We start from the raw sequence: 16,099 nt of genomic DNA, 5'->3' as shown, positions 1-16,099 counted from the left end.
CTGATTTAATTTCATAATTTTCTGTAGATTTTAACATTTTATTACCCAGCTTCTTAATACGAATGACAATCAAGCCTAAATATTTATTCCCTTTAACTTTATTTTTCTTTTTTATTTTGTGCCTTGTTTCATATTTGTTCTTACGTTAGCAATTAACGCACTTACCGTAGTTATGTATGAACAGGTTGTTTCTATATTTATTTTATTCCAAATAAATTAAATATATATACGGATTATTTTATGGTAGTTGATATTTTCTGTTGTTTCCTACGTGAATTGAGGAAACGCACGGACTTTCGCCTAATTCTTGTGCTACTTTCATATGTCTGTATCTGTCGAATGCTGTCGATCTGTCGAAATGTGTATTACTATCTGTCGATTCATCGAGTGAACTGAATTCGTTAACCATTTCACCAGGCGCGCATGCATTTTTTTTTCTTCTAAGGGATCCAAGCTTCGGGGGGCAAGGTTCCAATACTACAAGCCACTATGTCTATATACTATTATTCTGCATTCGAAAACACGATAAATATTCCACTTACTTTTTCACAAAAACATGATACAGACAGAGTACAGATGAAGTGTAAGATCAGATTTATATTGATGATACATCAATATTTTCCCTGTTAATAACTACATTTAATGAGAAAGTCTGCAAATGTATGTTACTTAGGAACTTTTGCGAGGAGTCCGCACCCGGTGGACACCCCGTGAGTACGCCTCTGCACTTGACTATACTTCGAATTATACTGCAAACAGTTGTATTTTAGTTTCCCCGTTTAGTTCATCGATATCATTAACACAAAGAAAATAGATGTTATAGATGCGTATTCTCAGTTCTCGCTTTATATCCGGACGTCTGCAAAAATCTACTCCTTTTCTTTCTTTCACGCATCCACCAAACTAACAATGATTTGTATTATAATATTTGCGCATAAAATGTATATCTCATACCTTCCATGTTCTCAAGTATTCATAGACAAAAACGGTTATTTTCTGCGAACAAATTGTCCAAACACAGTGCAAATGTCATCTATAGATTGTCCTGGTTCCGTCTGCGTGTACATAACAATGCGTCATAATCATACATTGCACATTAAGGATATCAATTAATCTTCCCAAATTCCTAGATATGCCTGGCAAAAGTTCCGCGTGTTGTAAGGATATTACATTTGTACTACCGACAAGGTGGTATCTTCCAACATTGAAGTTCAATAAACCCCAAATGTGTCGGATATAGTATTTGATTTCTTGTCTCATTGTTTGCGTCAGAGATGTCTTCTCAAGTTAGGATTTACGATACATACAGGATGAGTTGTATATATTGTTGCTGCCAGCTCTATATTAATCCCATATTTGTAAACGAATAAAAACAGTATTCTAATTATAACAATGTGCTCACAATTAATTTTATTCTTAATTGTTATACGTATTGTTGATTAAAAATGAAAATGTTGCTAAGTGAATTTTATTAATATTTTCTGTTGCGTGATATAGGAAGTGAGTGAAATATTGGAGGAATATAGTGTGCGTAGCAGATGATGTGCAGTGGCTTTGGATCGCCTGTGATAAGGTAAGGCATTTGCTATTTTAATTAACGCATTTTATATACTGTAATCCTAATTATTTTTATGTGAATGTGCTTACTACTTGTGTATTCAGTGGGACCGATGTTTTAATATGTATGGTCAAGCAGTGTCGAGCCTGGTCAGTGTGTGGATAGGTGACCATTTTTTGTAAATCGATAACATTTAACTTTGTAAACACGGATGAAGTAGAAGTATATTTATTTTATTTTTTACCTCAAATATGTAGGACACTTCTCCTTTGTACATCAATTATTATTATTAGTTCAACTTGTTTACAAGTTAAATGAAAAGAATAGTCGTTATCGTGTGATGATTGTGCTCATTAGGCTAAAGAAGACTCGTGATAAGAAAGAAAAGAAGAACGGTGCTCAAGTTTCGTCACAGCATATTCTCAAAAATTTACAGGCAAAATTCAGTGTTCTGCATGAAAAGGCATATTTGTACGAAAAAAAAAAAAATTCTGCAGACGACAGAATTAAATAAAGTAATACACATGTATTTTAGAGTTACTGGTGTAAAATCATTACAAGTGCTTTGCCAGGTGGCCAATAAAAAGCACGAATACTATTTAAGGGAGCCAAAACAGGAGAAAGCTGGGGGCCTGAGCGATAGCAAGAATGTGCGTCCAAAGTGAACAGGAGCGAAGGCGACGCGGGTATACGTATAAGCAAGGGTAGTGGAAACCAGTTAGTTTTCGAGTTTCAATAGCACTTGTCATGCATCCATACTAGTAGCGCCCCGCTTGTAAACATTAAGTACACTATGCAAGAATACACCGCCGGTGGAAAATAGTACCTAATACAGTTATCTTTCATATATACTGACTTATTTTACAGTAGTAACCCAACACTAGTAAACGTAAAATAAAAGTGTATAACTTTATATTTAATTCTATCGCCTGGCTTAGTTTTTCACCTGTAAGATGTACTTATTTAGAGCAAGTTTCTTAACTAGCAAATTAAACCGAGAACCACAGCAACCATATATATATTCTTATGATGTACTTTTCTTTGAGTGGTGTTCTCTGTCTATTGAATAACATTTTCTCAGTTTAATGCTAGCAAAAAACAAAACAAAATCAAAGTGTTTCTATATAAATTTAGTTCACCGTGTTGTAATATCACATGGAATTGAAAAACGAATAGTCGAACCTCTGCTATCTCGATCAAACTTCTCAGGATGATATACTGACTTACCGCAGAAGTTCGACTGAATACGTTTCTCAGTTCCATGGGAGAACCTGGAGAAGCAAAAGCCTGCGCAACGGAAAATACTAAATAAACTTGTAGAGCAGGTCAAGATGTATCATCATGCCAAGTTTCATTCAGATCAGAGAAGTTTGGCTGCAGCCATTTTCATTACAAAGCACAAAATGGATGGTCCCTAACCTCGAGAATCTTCACAATTGTCGACGAGTTGAACTGCACTCATCTGATCAAAATCAAACTTAAAATGACAGTTCACTTTCAACTGTTAAATAATATGATATGCAGGCTTCTGCTTTCCTAGTTACAGTCTATCCACTGTGGTATGCATATTAGTACAAATGTGAGAGTGCATATTTATTAAAGATTTGCTTCAAAAAGCGATGAAAGACATAGGCATTGCCGCGGGCGGTGATAACAAGATGCCGGAAAACGAACAAGCAGAAAGAATATGGGCTGAAGAAGTGTAAACGACGACGCGGCGGCCCGTAAAGGTGTTGCCGTCCTATTAAATGAATAATATCAAAAGAAAGAAAAAAAAAGTAAAAAATTTCGCGCTCGTAATCAAGACAGAAAGCAACTAAAGGAAATCTTTGTTTTACGTCCCACGTTATGCCGCTTAGGCTAAAAGAGGCGCTGATTATGAGAAATGATTGAAATGGTGGTGGAATGAAGAAAGTGGGAGGAAACGGGAGAACCCCGCGGTAACCCACCGCACATAGTTTTTGTCCACCATAAAGTTAACTTGGCGGGGGCTCAAGACAGAAAGACGGTTGGAAAAACAAATAAACGATGTTGCATCCCGTAAAAATGTTCGCGACCTATGAAATCAATATTTTTTCTTAAAGAAAAAAAAGAATTAAAAAGAGAAAAAAAGGTCAAAATTTCGCGCTCGCTTCGCTCGCGATCAGCAGAGAAAAGAGGACGTGACGCACCCCTAAAAGTGTTGGCGACCGATTGAATAAATATTGTGGGTAAAAAAAAAAAAAAAAAAAAAAAAAAAGTCAAAAATTTCGCGCTCGCTTCGCTCGCGATCAGCACAGAAAGAAGGACGTGACGCGCCCCTAAAGGTGTTGGCAACCGATTCAATACATATTGTCGGTAAAAAAAAAAAAAAAAAAAAAAAAAAAAAAAAAAAAAAAAACGCTCGCTTCGCTCGCGATCGACATGAAAAAGGCAACGACGTGACGCCCCGTAAAATTGTCGGCGACCTATTCAATCAATATATTCGGTTGAAAAACAAAGTCAAAAGTTTCCCAATCGCTTCCCTCCCGATCGACATAAAAAAAAAGGCAACCCCTTCACCTCTCCTTATGCATTCATCAGTAAACATACAACCATAGATCACAATACCACTCACATCACCTATCAGTTCTCCACGTCCATCAAGATCCAATCATCGCCCTGGCCCTTTATGATGATACACAACATTACATGTTATTGTGTGCATTGCCCCGCGTTACAATACATGACCAAAAAAAAGAGAAAAAGAGCTGCACTGCCTTCAGTGTAGACATGTTCGTATTCGTAGAAAATGATTTTAGGTACACGATAGTACAGTAATCTATCTTCACATGCTTCAGATGTGAACGATACCTACACATGAAGAGGGCTCCCGAGGTTTCCTTTTCCAATAGGATGGAGCTCCACCACACTTGCAGAATGACGAGAAGTTATGTTAATAAATATATCCCAGAGTGTTTCGTAACTCGCCCTTGGTCCTAATGATGAAGCGTTCTTCAGATGGCCCCGATGTCTCCACACATGATACTATGCGACTTCTTTTCACGAGGCTCTCAAAGATCACGTTTGTGTCCTAACATTCTCTGCAGATATGACACAGCTGCGATAGCGGATCACAGAAGCCTTTCCTCTCCTTACAAGAGACGTGTTCATTCGAGTATGTGAGTAATTCGACTATCGATTAAATATCTCCCGTGTCACGATAGTAGTCACTTTCAATTCTTCTAACGAAGGTAAGAAAAAATGCTATACAAACTTCCTTTCGGTATATAAAGGATTAGGGGCCCAGAGAATATTTTCTTTCAAGAGGATACATTCTTTTTCGAACACCCTGTATATAGATCCTCTAATTATAACTGCAAACAAAATGTTGATTTTGCAATTGCTTCCATGAGAGAATATTCTGTGCACTTTCTTTCTGAAGGGCCGGGCCTAAACGTTTTCCTTAATCATTAAATTTAGTAGTTATCTACAATTACATAGTTTTCCATTGTTCTCAAAATAAAGATTTTTCTCTATGAATTGTTGAATGTTGCTAGGGATATTGAAGTAATTCTTTTTAGTGTTTTTTTCTTTACAATAATGTACTGAACGCCTGCATTAAGGAAGTTCGTGTGTCCATCTTGCAAAATGTTTCGTCTTTTTTCATGCCCACTAAGGTAAATATTCATTTTGCTCTTTTCTCTGTATGCAAACCACATTTCTTAAAGGCAACATTTTCATACAAATGTAGTACTAAAAACTTCTAATTGGCAACATCTGGGCTGCGAAGAGGAAAAAGAAAGAAATCTCGTACGTATTCGCGCGCAATTCGGAATTAGCCAATGAAAAGCACAAAAGCGGCCACCATCTCTCTCTCTTTCTTATTAACGGTTTTGTACTTTCTGCAGTTCTATCAGTGCTGCTAACCTCTTACTATATCATTGAATATGTATGTTTAGATATATATATATATATATATATATATATATATATATATATTTTTTTTTTTACAAAAAATCATACTACTACGGAATAATATTAAATGCCTTTAAACCCTCATTTCTGTTTGCACTTTCTGTTACACTACCTTCCCCGAACTTCTTTCAAGTTATTAAGTGCAGAACGGGGAGTTATACATATTTACTTGCGCTTTGACAATATCTGCACATTGTGTAATAATAGGAGACGTATAAAATAAAACTATATACTAATACGTATATATATATATATATATATATATATATATATATATATATATACAGTACACATTCCACTATCCGAGGCTTTCCTTTTCTTTTCTTGCTGACGATAAATTACGCTTTTAGAAATGTTGTCTGAAAACAATAAGAATATGTGCAAAAAATACAATCAGAGGTAGAGGTCTTTAACAGGAAATAAGCAAGGGAGTTGAAAAATTTTTTATGCATGTAAAAAATATAGACATGAACCAACTTGTGAAATAAAAAGACCAGAAAACTACTCTTTCTAAATTATGTGTAAACTTTTTACCGAAAACGAAAGTTGCACGAAAGACTTTTTGTCCGTTTTTTGGCCTCCGGTGCTTGGGGTCCCTGATTCAATCCCAGCTCGTGCCGTGTGAACTTTGTCGTGCATAAAGACCGTGCTCATGGGTTTTCTCGGGTTTCTCCCGTTTCCTCCCACTTTCTTCATTCAGTACTCATCATCACCGTCTCCTTTAGCGTAACCGGTATAAGTATGCGACGTAAATCTAAATATTTCATTTCATTTCCCTTTTCTGCTCATACTGCTGATTATGCGCGATTATGCCAACATCCAACTCCGCGGATAATCGTGCGATTACTGTATATACAACTAATACAGATACAACTAATTATATTATCAGTTACAGTATCGGTTTTTATTTACTAATTTGCCTCACTTTATTTGCATCCCTGCAGTAAATAATTCTTATCGATAATAGTTAAAATGTATATTACATTTTAGTGCTTCACGACTGAATGATCATCTGCCTTACGTTATCTCGCAGCTGAAGAGAATGCTACACTGAAAACTACCTTGCGTTATAAAGGGTAAGTGAAACATATCTTAAAAATATCTTTCATACATTTCATTGTGTACATTAAAGAATGTAAGTTTGCCTTTTTCCTGTAATCAATACTTAATAAAGGATTTATTTTTATTTATTTATATACAATTTCATACGTGGTTCGTGATAGTAAACTCGATAGGACACAGTGGCACTATGAACATCCGAATCACTCATCATTCGAACATTCAAATATTTATTCGAATATTAGTATATTCCAAGTAATGTTAACGACGTTAATATGCTTGCCTTTATAGTTAATAATGTCAATTCTTACTTAAAACATACTTCCTTAACAGGACATTGAAGAAAAGGTAGTTGCCAACGGCCATACCATGCTGAATATACCGGTTCTCGTCCGATCACCGAAGTCAAGCAGCATCGGGCCTGGTCAGTACTTGGATGGGTGACCGCCTGGGAACACCAGGTGCTGTTGGTATACTTTTTCTAATTTTGTTTTTCACAAAGACGAATATTCTCACATCGTTCACCACGATAATTTCGTAATCATGCATTACTTAAAACAATTAGCAACGCTTTCCACGCGCTGGTCTTTTTGAGTATTCACCGACAAACCTACGTAGCTACAATAACTCACTCGAAGCCATATGCATTCGCCAACGGCCATACCATGCTGAATATACCGGTTCTCGTCCGATCACCGAAGTCAAGCAGCATCGGGCCTGGTCAGTACTTGGATGGGTGACCGCCTGGGAACACCAGGTGCTGTTGGCATCTCTTTTTCAAATTTCATTATCCTTCAAGTACGAAAATACTAGAAACATTAATTTTATAGTACTTTCAAGAGATAATTTATCAACATTATTTCATAGCGATTAATCGATATTCTAAGCGTTATACCCACTATTTCTTACACTAACAGCCTGTTTATTTGCACGGCACATTAAAATAACCTGATTTCCGATCCGTGTGCACCTACTACTATACTTAACACGGAATGTATTACCACTTTTTAAAAGTAAATTATTATGACTAAGTGTAGATCTCCGGCGAGTAAATGCCTTTCGTATACAAGCACGACACATCTCCGCTATGTGCTTTACTTTTTTACTAACAGCATATAGAAATTGGATTTCAACGTGTTTCTACATAACAGAATGAAGCAAATTTCGTGATTTAACTCTTTCGAATAATGTGTTGGTCCTGACAAGGACCGTTTGAAATGAAAAATCTTGAAGAAGATTTTTACTTAGAGCTTGTGTACTTGGTAACAGCCTTCGTACCCTCACTTACAGCGTGCTTGGCAAGTTCACCAGGCAAAAGAAGGCGCACAGCTGTTTGGATTTCCCGGCTGGTGATAGTTGACCGCTTATTGTAATGGGCCAAACGAGAAGCTTCAGCAGCAATACGCTCGAAGATGTCATTAACAAAGCTGTTCATGATACTCATAGCTTTGCTAGATATGCCAGTGTCAGGATGCACTTGCTTCAAAACTTTGTAGATGTAAATGGCATAGCTCTCCTTCCTCCTCCTCTTCTTCTTCTTATCTCCCTTGGAGATATTCTTTTGGGCTTTACCAGCCTTCTTTGCAGCCTTTCCGCTAGTTTTTGGTGGCATGATGACTCACTCGTTCAGCAAAATTAGATGTGTCCGCCGATTTATCGACTTCATTTAAATTACAGTACGTGTTTCAATTCGCGCCAACTGCCTTGCTTTTCATTTGATGCACTCGGGTGCACGCTTGAAGTAGTAACAAAACTGACTTGATTCATGGGAGGCCGCAATTTTTCCTCTCATCTTATTACGAAAGAATATTGAACAATGTCTGGTCGCGGCAAAGGTGGAAAAGTCAAGGGAAAGAGCAAGTCCCGCTCCAGCAGGGCTGGCCTTCAATTCCCAGTAGGCAGAATCCATCGTCTTTTGCGAAAGGGTAACTATGCCGAACGAGTTGGTGCTGGCGCTCCCGTGTATTTGGCTGCAGTCATGGAATACCTGGCAGCTGAAGTTCTTGAGTTGGCAGGCAACGCTGCTCGTGACAACAAGAAGACTAGGATTATTCCACGTCATCTGCAGTTAGCTATCCGTAACGACGAGGAATTAAACAAGTTGTTGTCTGGAGTTACAATCGCTCAGGGTGGTGTTTTGCCCAACATTCAAGCTGTACTTCTGCCCAAGAAAACTGAGAAGAAGGCATAAATGTAAGACCTATATCTCATACAAATCGGCCCTTATGAGGGCCACAAACCCCTTTATAGAGGAGATTTACGATTGAAATGAATTGTTTTCGATATACAGACTCATCAAAAGTGTCTGAGATAGTTGCTTAGTTTCATTCGAAATTCTCGCTGCTATTCGATTAATTAGTATATGTGTAGTCGTCGATCGTAATTGAAGCCCATAGGAAGTCACACTAACTTTAGAATACTCCAAACAGCGATGTGCTTAGTTCCCACTACATTATTAATTATAAGATCATTACCTTTTGTATTGTCGCTAGCTACATTTTTTTGATATTTGCGTACATCGGGCTCATATTACCCAGAGGACAGGACAGTCGAGCCCAGATTCTCAGCAATGGAAGAAAACCTCATACCACATATTCTCATGTACTTCATGCTAGACAAAGGAATTTCCAACATTCTTAAAGCACTCATGTTTCTCTCTTGCGTTGGCTTGGCTGAAATTACTCTGTTCAATATGTTCTCGACATTTATTATTGTTCATTACTATGCCCCAATGACATCATGAACAGAGCGGATCAGAAAACTTTCCTAAATTTCTTTTGCAACATAGTAATGACATTAAATGCACACTTAAGTACGATTTATTCTTTGCAAGGTCGATATTCATATTTGTGTGATATGTGTTATATGTATATGGTTTGTAATACGCAACTACTCTTATTCTCTGATCTCAGAACTCATTTGCTACTGTGCCCAACGAGCGAGCCTAGGTTTCTTGTAACTACTGCCTTTCTTTAGTAAATAATGTGAAGTATACAATGCATTAACCTACATCTCATATTTGTATTACTCTTTATTTTAGTAACCCGCTACGAAGTGTCATTAATTTACATGTAAATCACAATAGACACTACCGCAAAAGAAAGAAATCGAACCCAAGACCACGTAAACAAGATAAAGGACAAGATTCAGGTTTCTAACGCATTATTCGCCCCTCACAGCACAGTATAGAAGTTGTATAAGCCTCTATACGTACATCCTACTGTCAGAACAGAAATTCCGACTTGCGTTTCGCATCTCTCATGCTCGCTACTTCCAACAAATCGCCAATTTCCAACCAGAACCCCTTCTCCAGCATTAATACTGCTACATGATATGAATACGTATACATGAACGTACATAATGTAAAAAAAAACGTATGATTTTCTCAAATTAATCTCTCTACGTCTGTAATTTAGTGTGCATCAAAAGGCTTTAATGTAGTTACACGAATTCTTATAATCTAACAGAAAATCGCACAAAGTAAATCTTTCCCTTTATATAAATTTGTTGGCTCTGAAAAGAGCCGTTTATGCCAATTTTATATCCAAAATAGGAGGAACCCCAACTTAACCTCCGAAACCGTACAGGGTTCTTCCTTGCCTCTTCAAGGCATACACAACATCCATAGCTGTCACTGTCTTCCTCTTGGCGTGTTCTGTGTATGTAACAGCATCTCTGATTACGTTCTCCAGGAATACTTTCAATACTCCTCGGGTCTCTTCATAAATGAGACCAGAGATACGCTTCACACCACCACGGCGAGCAAGACGCCTAATAGCGGGTTTGGTGATACCCTGGATGTTGTCACGAAGAACTTTACGGTGGCGCTTGGCACCTCCTTTGCCAAGACCCTTGCCTCCTTTTCCACGTCCTGTCATTTCGATATGTTACTGCTTCGCTCACCACACACGAGAAATACAAGCCCAAGCAGCCCAAGACTCGTGGTTTTGTTCCTTCGATCATGCAGGGAAAGCACGGAGGAAAAACACAAAACGTGTCTAAGCCAATGAGAACTGTCCTTTTCGACTGACTTTATCCAATGAGAAATAGCTTGATTTAACGGTTTTGCTCTTTATATAACTTGACTTCAGAAGTTCAAACCGAGTGATTTTGGCCCCAAAACCAGAATGACAACAATCTTGACTCCTGATGACATCAAAAAGGCTGACGGAATCCTACCACCACCGCCAAACAAACATACCAAGAAGAACAGCAGACATACTTATACATGCGTCATCAAAGGTGTAGATGTCGACCTTACTATTCCAGAGCTCAAGGAATCGTTCATAAAAGCGGGATTAGATTTTTGCAACTTAACAAGAATCCGCAACTCTGATGGTCCACTTCCGCTAATAAGGCTTTTCTCTTCAAATACAGAAACCATTAGCAGTTTAATTGCGAAGGGTATCATCATTAACAACAAGAAGCATCGAGTTGAGGCATCAAGATCGGCGGCACGACCTACACCATGTTACAATTGTTACAAATACGACCATCTAACCCATCTCTGTACGCAGAGTAGAGTCTGTTTTCGTTGTGGCGAAAGTCACACTTCACCTTGTGGAAGACCAATTAACCGCATGTTCTGCGCCACCTGTAAGACAATAGGACACCGCACAGGAAGCAGTGATTGCCCCAAGAGGCCACACTTCACAGAAAGAAGACAGATCATCCCAAACATTTTAAATACAACCGAATTTCCACCACTACCAGAAACTGGCCCTTGCAAGGATCACCACCAGACCTCCACAATTCCAGAAGATGAAGAAGCAGAAGAACCCAACCAGCAACAGACCACTCCAAATTCAGATTTTCAAGACCAAATCAATGAAGCAATTGAACGAGCCACAAATTCCATCATGAAATGGGTAGCATCCATACTTGCAATAGTAACAGAACCCCCGAAACAAAAAACACTCCATCAGGCCATTTCTCAAGCCACCCGACAAATTTTTCGAAAACAGTTAAACATTCTCACAACCACCAATGGCAATATCTATATCACTCATAAAAATTTATCCTCATTTCCACAGAAAAACAACACATCTAATTCTTCTCACATTACATAAATCATCCCACCTACATTAACACACACATAATGTTTTTGAACTCAATGCCAAAAACTTCTCTCTTTGGCACTCTTCACGGATTCACAACGAGAAGAAGATAGAAGATCAAAAGTTCCAACCAAGAAGACAAGAAGACTTTTCAACGGCCAAGTACAGGACCACGAACAGGACCATCTACCAGATGGACGTACTTATGCATCGGCTTCACTCAACATCGGAAGCACACAATCAGCAGATCCAAGAACAGAAGCCTTCGTGTCAAGACTTGTTGAGACCAGTTGTGCGCTTATCATCGATACTACCAACTCATCACATACATTTATTAATATTTTCTCTGGATGAAGTAGCTAATAGCTAATATATCCTTCCATCTTCTGATGGTAAACAGACTATTGCCTATGCCTATGCCTATGCCTCAGCGCGCAATTATTTGAAACAAGTCGTGACAGTTGCAATGGCACGTACCAAGCAGACAGCTAGGAAATCTACTGGAGGCAAAGCTCCTCGAAAGCAGCTTGCCACCAAAGCTGCAAGAAAGAGTGCTCCAGCTACCGGTGGAGTGAAAAAGCCCCATCGTTACAGGCCTGGTACTGTGGCTCTCCGAGAAATTCGTCGTTACCAGAAGAGCACTGAATTGCTCATCCGCAAGCTGCCCTTCCAACGACTCGTCCGAGAAATTGCACAAGATTTCAAGACAGATCTTCGCTTCCAAAGCTCAGCTGTCATGGCTTTACAGGAGGCAAGTGAAGCTTACCTTGTAGGGCTTTTCGAAGACACCAACTTGTGTGCTATTCACGCAAAGAGAGTCACAATCATGCCTAAGGACATTCAGCTTGCTCGCCGCATCCGTGGGGAACGTGCTTAAGTTTGAAGTTCTGGCACTGAGTTCAAAAACGGTCCTTTTTAGGACCAATACACTACTTAGAGATGCTGTTATCCTAACAAGGATCTTGTCCATACTTGTTATCTTTTTTTTTTAAATTCTCACGCCGTATGTTGCATAGTTAATACATCTACCTTCGTTTTCCTGTCGTTTCGTATATCATCCTATCTTTCAAGTATATTCTTTAGTTTTCCCCTATGTTTACCGATTGATTATCTTCGTTTTATGTGGTCAAGGGTTCGATTTTGCCATATGTTGCATAACTTAACTTCGATTCAACCACTGTTTGCCCTTCTCAACGTTATTAATCTGATAGAACTCGCAGGCGAAATATGTACTTCTTCCAAGGTAGCAAAAGTAATATTATTTTGTCAGAGGTCGCTGCTGTTGAATGCAAACGTTAAACTAAACTTTCTTTAAGTGTCTGTTTGTACTTAACATCAGTTCAATTGTACACCTACATTTCTGCTGGTGTTACTATTTTTCTTTATAGCAATATTACGAATTATAAGACGGTATCCGTGGTTATTAGCGTGTTCCCTTTTCCTAACACTTTCTCATTACACCAGTATTTCCATCATTCATTAGGCGTAATCACCCGTCTCCTTTATCATAAAAATCATAATAGTACGACGTTAAATTGAAACATAGTCTACTTCACTTTCACGAGTTGTAATAAGTTCGAACATTTCTTTCACCCCAGCCTTGAAAAGAGTTGATTTTAGTTTAGTGTCCCTTTCAGCAGCAAGGCTGTTTCAAACGTGGACCTACTTATTAACGTGCAATGCGAAACATTTGAGCTCCCACCGAGAATCGAACCCAGTCAGCCTGCAAAAGTTTTTCTAACAAATGCATTAAGTGCGTTTTCTGTACTGTTTCGCTACTTGAAGATAGGAACAAGGAAAAAGTAAGTGATCACAAATTGACATTACGTAATGTGTTCCCCATTTTTTTTCGAGTACACCATTCTTGACACCCGTGAAAGCTTTCTTTCCCCACCCTCAATTCCCCTCTGTTATAAAGCACTTACATCAAGAAGTGCTTCGGTTAAAAAGAAAACTCAAAGTCCCTTGCGTGTATACTATACATTGCTATGAATGAACATGTGATAATGATAGGAAAAGCACAATTTTACTCTTCTCAAAGTATTTGATGGCTCTAAAAAGAGCCGTTTTAAAATGTCAGATGATTTACTGACACATTTACTTCTTCTTTGGTGCAGCCTTCTTAGCACTTTTCGGTTTTGCTGTAGCCTTCTTTGGCTTCGGGGCCTTTGGCTTCTTGGGAGTTTTTGCCTTCTTCACTTTAGATGGTGATTTCTTAGGTTTGGGAGCAGCAGCCTTTTTCTTTTCACCAGTCTTCTTGGGACGTTTAGCTGCTGGCTTTTTCGCAGGCTTCTTCTCCTTTGATGCTGATCGTTTCGCCTTGGTTGAAGATCCACCTTCAGGCTTCTCCTTCAGCGATGAAGCACTAAGCTTAAACGATCCAGATGCACCTTTTCCCTTGGTCTGAACCAAAGACCCAGAAGCAACTGCACTTCTCAAGTATTTCTTGATAAATGGAGCAAGCTTCTCGGCATCCACTTTGTAGTTCTGAGAGATGTATTTCTTAATAGCTTGCAGTGAACTTCCTCCCCTTTCCTTCAAATTCTTGATGGCGTTGTTCACCATTTCTGATGTTCTTGGATGAGAAGGTGTTGTTTTTGGTTTCTTAGGCTTTGCAGACTTCTTAGGAGAAGCCTGTGCCGGGGCTGCAGGTGCTGATGCCGTATCTGCCATTGCTTTCTGCAATAAACTCAACGATACTGAAGAATGAAATTTTCGCTAGCAGGCAGCGTTGAGTTTGGTTACGGAGCGCGGACCGGATAGAAAGCACTTGCTGAGGCGGGCTGAGGTAAACAGAAGTTCGTAGTTGCCACAACGATAAGTGTGTTTCCTTCTATTTTGATAAACGATTTTTTTCAGGTATTCAATGAATGCACCAGATCCTATTCTTCCTTACTGGCTAGAAGAAACTTTATTCCACATAACTCAAAAGGCATTTGTTTTTATTCGCTTTTCTATTTTATGTTTCAGTCATTGCTAAGTCGGTCACACTACTTTTTCACCCTCCTTGTGCTTATAATTTTCATAATTTAACATGGAAATACTTATCAATAAATAATTATATTACCATGGTAATTAACTTCAATCCTTCCTGTGATTATACGCAAAGTACCATCTTCGTACTGCTTACTATAGTTCAATGAAGGGAATCTATAAAGTAACGCGTGTCGCACACATCTGCCTTGCAAACTCCCTGGCCTACTTCCAATGTATAGACTTTTATTTCAAATCCTGATTTAATTTCATAATTTTCTGTAGATTTTAACATTTTATTACCCAGCTTCTTAATACGAATGACAATCAAGCCTAAATATTTATTCCCTTTAACTTTATTTTTCTTTTTTATTTTGTGCCTTGTTTCATATTTGTTCTTACGTTAGCAATTAACGCACTTACCGTAGTTATGTATGAACAGGTTGTTTCTATATTTATTTTATTCCAAATAAATTAAATATATATACGGATTATTTTATGGTAGTTGATATTTTCTGTTGTTTCCTACGTGAATTGAGGAAACGCACGGACTTTCGCCTAATTCTTGTGCTACTTTCATATGTCTGTATCTGTCGAATGCTGTCGATCTGTCGAAATGTGTATTACTATCTGTCGATTCATCGAGTGAACTGAATTCGTTAACCATTTCACCAGGCGCGCATGCATTTTTTTTTCTTCTAAGGGATCCAAGCTTCGGGGGGCAAGGTTCCAATACTACAAGCCACTATGTCTATATACTATTATTCTGCATTCGAAAACACGATAAATATTCCACTTACTTTTTCACAAAAACATGATACAGACAGAGTACAGATGAAGTGTAAGATCAGATTTATATTGATGATACATCAATATTTTCCCTGTTAATAACTACATTTAATGAGAAAGTCTGCAAATGTATGTTCACTTAGGAACTTTTGCGAGGAGTCCGCACCCGGTGGACACCCCGTGAGTACGCCTCTGCACTTGACTATACTTCGAATTATACTGCAAACAGTTGTATTTTAGTTTCCCCGTTTAGTTCATCGATATCATTAACACAAAGAAAATAGATGTTATAGATGCGTATTCTCAGTTCTCGCTTTATATCCGGACGTCTGCAAAAATCTACTCCTTTTCTTTCTTTCACGCATCCACCAAACTAACAATGATTTGTATTATAATATTTGCGCATAAAATGTATATCTCATACCTTCCATGTTCTCAAGTATTCATAGACAAAAACGGTTATTTTCTGCGAACAAATTGTCCAAACACAGTGCAAATGTCATCTATAGATTGTCCTGGTTCCGTCTGCGTGTACATAACAATGCGTCATAATCATACATTGCACATTAAGGATATCAATTAATCTTCCCAAATTCCTAGATATGCCTGGCAAAAGTTCCGCGTGTTGTAAGGATATTACATTTGTACTACCGACAAGGTGGTATCTTCCAACATTGAAGTTCAATAAACCCCAAATGTGTCGGATATAGTATTTGATTTCTTGTCT

General features: G+C 38.2%; 2 non-coding genes across 2 annotated transcripts; both read left to right on the top strand.

The window, feature by feature from the left end:
• The first annotated feature begins 6,907 nt into the window (after positions 1-6,907).
• LOC145677200 (5S ribosomal RNA) lies at positions 6,908-7,026 on the top strand. Its single transcript, XR_014129678.1, has one exon. It is a non-coding gene; the product is annotated as a 5S ribosomal RNA (ribosomal RNA).
• Positions 7,027-7,203: 177 nt separating this feature from the next.
• On the top strand, positions 7,204-7,322 carry LOC145677204 (5S ribosomal RNA). The gene has a single exon (XR_014129682.1). It is a non-coding gene; the product is annotated as a 5S ribosomal RNA (ribosomal RNA).
• The last annotated feature ends 8,777 nt before the right edge of the window (positions 7,323-16,099 follow it).

This window comes from Thermobia domestica, unplaced genomic scaffold (genome assembly GCF_964235325.1).
Source record: "Thermobia domestica unplaced genomic scaffold, izTheDome1.hap1.1 HAP1_SCAFFOLD_691, whole genome shotgun sequence".
NCBI classification, from domain to species: Eukaryota; Metazoa; Arthropoda; class Insecta; order Zygentoma; family Lepismatidae; genus Thermobia; species Thermobia domestica.
This window is presented reverse-complemented; position numbering and strand designations above follow the sequence as displayed.